General features: G+C 36.5%; 1 long non-coding RNA gene across 1 annotated transcript; it reads left to right on the plus strand.

Annotated features, from left to right (window-relative positions):
* The first annotated feature begins 256 nt into the window (after positions 1-256).
* Positions 257-4,814, plus strand: LOC138919011 (uncharacterized). The gene is made up of 2 exons (XR_011428899.1): positions 257-771; positions 3,818-4,814. It is a non-coding gene; the product is annotated as an uncharacterized lncRNA (long non-coding RNA).
* The last annotated feature ends 763 nt before the right edge of the window (positions 4,815-5,577 follow it).

Raw genomic sequence — 5,577 nt, forward strand, 5'->3', positions numbered from 1 at the left:
GGTCAGGCCAAGGGGTCACTAGGTAATAGTTCACTGTGCTTTCAACAGGATGTTTTCGTGCTCCCTGACTTCTTGGGATGTTGGCAGTTTGGCCCAGTTTAAAGGTTCAGAAAACAGGACGTGCAAGGCAGCTCCTCCGGAAGAGTTACTCTGGCTCCATTTTAAAGTGGCTCCACTTACGTCATGTTTCACAGCTGCGAGTTCTTCCTGAGTGTTCAGGATGTTTCTTAGCACATACTGGGCTTCCTAGTTAGTTGAATTGATGGTACTGTTACTCACGGATACATTTACCCAAATATGGCATTGTAGGTCTAACTAATGCTAGTGGAGCTGGCTGGAGCCTGGCAGAGGTGTTGTCAGATTTACACAGAATGAGGGGCTCCTGGAGCTGCTCAGACAGAACGCTCACAGTGACTTCATAAAACAGCACAACAGAAAGTGGACCATAATCAATGAGAACTTAAAGCATGACAGGAGAAGGGTGATGCTGGGAGTCGGATCAGACCTATAAAATCAGGTTGGAAAGAGCAAAATGAGTCATGAAGTCAAAATCCAGGAGAATTGGGACCTGGAAGTAGTGGAATACGAAGGAGGACAGGAAGTGGTTCCACACCAAGGCTGTGCATGTTTCAAGCCTGCTTTGGTCCTGCTCTCATTTGGTGTCAATAGCATGTGACAAATTCAAGACTAATAGTTTACAAATGGACAGCACCAAAATAGACACACACGCTCTGAAGATAACCAATCTCTCTCTACCTCAGTTAGCTTCAGGTAAGAATTAATATCAAAGGAATTAAGATAGACTTTGATGTACTATTTTGATTATTAACTTTGTGAAATATATTTTTCTGAATTTGGATTATAATTGGTCGTTGTGCATTTATATCTTTGTCTAATGTTACTAATTGGTTTAAAAAATATCTTTTGGGATTTTGGAAACATATTACTTGCAAATACTAAATAAGATTTCATCTTCATCTCGATAACCCAACATGAATTTTATTCTTCATTTAAATAACTTACACTCTGGATAGTCAGCCAAAGTTAAATGCTAAATGATATATTTTTCTTATTTTGGAAATATTATAAACAGTGGATTCAAAAGTGTCCAAATTTTTGAAACTCTTAACTTCCATGATGATACAGTATGTTAAGTAAGTGCTCAGTTCTCAATATTGATTCAGAACGGTTAGGTACAGAGTTTATCTATTCATTAGTACACATTCTCTAAAATTTCTAGAGAAGTTTTGTAGCAAAAAAAAATGCTCTATCCACGTAACTGTGTGTTCGAAAATTGAAGTAGGAAAACAGGGTAAGTGTAGTTCAAAGGTCAATGATCAGGGAAGCAGATTTTTATTAAAATGTGAATGAATCATCTGTGCTATTAAACTGCTATATAATGAATTGGATTTGAAAGCAATTAGAAAGCTATGTACACCAATATGGGGATAATTCACATTTTAATATTGATGGCAAACATTTTTGCAGTAAAATGTGTATGAAAATGGAGAAAAGCCTATTAAAGATGTACGTAAAAGAAAAAGTTAATGATATTTGGAAAATAGCATGTCAGTTATGATTTTATTAGAAATATTTTCCTTCTAAACTTGAAAATTGGAATGGAAAATCAGATTACAAGACAAACTATTGCTTTCTGGCATTTTAAGTTATTTTGATGGTTTTAAAAAAAAGGAACTGTGTTAGACATATATATAATAATTTAACTAATGAATGAGAGAACCAAAGAATATGCACAATAAAGAATTGAAAAACCAACATAAGTTATAAATAACTTCTCTGGACATTATTAAAAAAATACTTCTCCAGAGCTAATGGCTATACTGGTTCAAATAATATACAAAGAATAATTACAATATGTCTTATTTTTCTGGATACGTTAATTAAAAAGGTAAGTTACTGTGAGCATGAAAACATAGATTCATTAAAAGATGGCAAGTTCCTGAGGAATAGATGAATATCTCATGGTAAAAACGAGATTGTTCAGATTTTTTTCTCCTCCCTAAAATAGTTTTGTACCTCCTTTCACAATTTTATGTTTAAATGTGATAGTATTAATTACAATAGTATTTATTCATCTACGTAGCTGCAAGCCCATGGTTCCCAGAGTATTGCGAGAATATTTTAAAGCAAAACTCTTATGTGACTGTTTAAAATGTATTTTGTGGAATCTAAATATAGTAGAGACTTGATATTAACACATAATCCAGTTTAAAAACACATAAATAATGCTGTTTTAGAGTCAAAATTTTACTTCATTACATGTTTTCATTGAAGTCATCATTCCATTCCACTTTCTCCACAGAATTTTATCCTAATCTGTTTTTATGCTTGAAATTCTTTTATGGATAACCCTCTCATTTCCCTGTGACAACCTTCACCTAAATCTCATAGAGTTGTATATTTTCTTCTTCTTTGTTGAGCTGGTTTTAGAATTATTTTGCACACAGTTTATCACAATAAATTAAATGAAATACACATTTTTAGGAATAATTAAGAGCTACAAAAATAAATTTTGATTGGAGATTCACTTCTAAGTAACTTATATGGGGTTTAAAGTTTTATGTTAAAATGTATTCAAATCAGGGGCTGGCCCCGTGGCCGAGTGGTTAAGTTCGCACGTTCCGCTGCAGGCGGCCCCGTGTTTCGTTGGTTCGAATCCTGGGCATGGACATGGCACAGCTCATCAAACCACGCTGAGGCAGCGTCCCACATGCCACAACTAGAGGGACCCACAACAAAGAATATACAACTATGTACCGGGGGGCTTTGGGGAGAAAAAGGAAAAAATGAAATCTTTGAAAAAAAGAAAAAAAAACATATTCAAATCAAACATATGGCTATAAAAGGAACTTTCTGTGTTTTTAAACTTAAGAACGTCATTCAGTGCTTTGAATGCCTTCTAGCCATACGCCAAGAAACACATCGTGACCTGTCATGAAAATTGCTCATGACAGTCTGTCACGGGACAGCTCAATCACACTGTTCCTTAATTGCATTGATAGCAACAAAATAAAATGAAATGAAAATGAAAAGGAGATTACCTGATCTGCTGATAGAGCTGTTATCTCATCATTAGAGTCATTCATTTTCTACTATTTTCTGTTTTTCACTCTGATCAGTGTCCTGGATCTTTTGTTTCTTTGTTTTCATTAATGTTAGCTTTTTTTTTCTTTAACGGTTTTGTTGAGATGTAAGTTACATGTCACAAAGTTCACCTATTTAAATCATACAATTCAATGGCCGTTAGTGGAATTACCGAGTTGAGCAGCCACCACCATGACCTGATTTTAGAACATTTTTATCACCTGAGTAATGAAAAAAATCACTTGCCATTCACAGGCCATCCTCGCACAATGCAGCGTAGTAAACTTCACTGTCGTGTAAGAAAACGTCTAACTGGGCTGTGATTCGTGCAGGCAGGGAGGAGAAACCGCCTATTTTCCAGGCCCTTCCCAGGCAGATATTGTCAAGAATAGAGTACACATAGGAATTAAAGAGATGGAAAAGGACTCCATACAACGCTTCATGAGCTGGTACCTTCTGGAAAGTCTTTATACGCACCCAGGAGTATGCTTGCACAGAAGGATGCCATGATGTAGTAAGGCATTAGTTATCTTTTGAAACCTATTCATCTATTGAGGAATAGATAATAAAGTCAGCATATAAAATTTCAGTAGGAAAATTTATAGATAGAAACCCATAAATTACAATAAACAGAATTTTGTTATGGGCATATAAACCAGTAGCCTGAATCTTTTGTTGAAATTATTATTATTTTTTGTTTGTTTGTTTTAAGGAAGATTAGCCCAGAGCTAACATGTTCTGCCAATCCTCCTCTTTTCACTGAAGAAGACTGGCCCTGAGCTAACATCCATGCCCATCTTCCTGCACTTTCTACGTGGGACGCCTACCACAGTATGGCTTTTGCCAAGCGGTGCCCTGTCTTCACCCGGGATCCGAACAGGCGAACCCCAGGCCGCTGAGAAGTGGAACGTGCACACTAACCCGCTGCATCACCGGCTGGCCCATGAAATTATTTATAAATACTTTGCGATAAAGCATGGCTGTCCTTTGCTGGATGGTTTGGCTTGTTTGCAGACTGCGAGAACATTTTCTTGCAATATCTTGCCACTGATAGATCTTTGGTTTTTTGAGGAAGATTAGCCCTGAGCTAACTACTGAGAATCCTCCTCTTTTGGCTGAGGAAGACTGGCCCTGAGGTAACATCCGTGCCCATCTTCCTCTACTTTATACGTGGGATGCCTACCACAGCATGGCTTTTGCAAAGCGGTGCTATGTCCGCGCCTAGGATCTGAACTGGTGAACCCCAGGCCGCCAAGAAGCAGAATTGGGAACTTAACCGCTGCGTCATCCGGCCGGCCCCTGATAGATGTTTAAAGTTCATGCATTCAGTCATTTTTCAGGGTGTTTCACCCTCTGTAAAGCTTAGTGTTACTCTTGGGTCAGCATAAGCACCTGACACTCTGGCTTGATATCTTGTGACTGTATCTATGCCACATGCTGATGGCAACTCATTGAGTGTTAGTTGACCTCTCAGGGCCACCATGGCCCGAAGAACTGCACCTGGTCATTTTGATGCATTAGAGGAAATAGTTAGCACGTTTATGTGCAATATATTTCCAAAATGTACGTTAGCATCAAATTTATTATTGCTACGTGACGTTTGCACAGACTCATCTGAGAAGAAAGCAAATCCATAATTCTTACCCCATGCCTACTTTAGAATTGTTTAGTCAATGAAATGATAGTAAAAGAACCTATTTAATTTGTTATTGTTGGCTTTCTATCTTTCACTCCAACATATGCTCTCTCTTTCCAACATCATGTAGTGTGGCTTCCCAAAAGGATAGTCTCAAAAAGCAATAGTTTTCTGTGGAGTTTCATAACGTCCACACATATGATCATTTCAGTAAATTTGGTGAAATATTTAATATCCATAATCAATATTGGAAAATCCCTTTATGTGAGTCTAATTCAATCTCCTTCCCAATGCTAGATTTAAAAATACATATATATCCCTAATTATTGGCATTCACCCTCTGTCGAAAGACATATATTATCAGAGAATACACTAATTTAAGAAGCAGCACTTTCCAATTTTTGGATAAATATTATTGTTACAAAAACCTTTCTTATTTTAGCTTAAAAACTACATTTGAGTAACTTCATTCTCTAGTCCTGTGTCCAACTCATAGGTGAATGTAGGTAACTCCTTGGAAGCTAAACTTTTACAGATGAAATAAAAAAAGCAAAATGAAAACAATAAAACTAAGACTTGCATTATCTCAAGTCACTAAGATTATTGAAATCAAATCATATGTTTAATCACAGCACTGTAATACCTATACAGACAAAATTTAATTTTAACCTATTTATGCACTTAGAAAGCATTTATCGGATGCCAATTTGTGCTGTCTTCTTTTTCTGTGAAATAGCTAGTGTAATAGGACCCTTGATAATGTTGTAAAAAGGTAGTGAAAAAGTAAAAGAGTATGGGAGAAAATAGAGAAATAAATAAACAGAAGGAAACACATC

The sequence above is a fragment of the Equus caballus genome, chromosome 19, assembly GCF_041296265.1.
Source record: "Equus caballus isolate H_3958 breed thoroughbred chromosome 19, TB-T2T, whole genome shotgun sequence".
Classification (NCBI taxonomy): domain Eukaryota; kingdom Metazoa; phylum Chordata; class Mammalia; order Perissodactyla; family Equidae; genus Equus; species Equus caballus.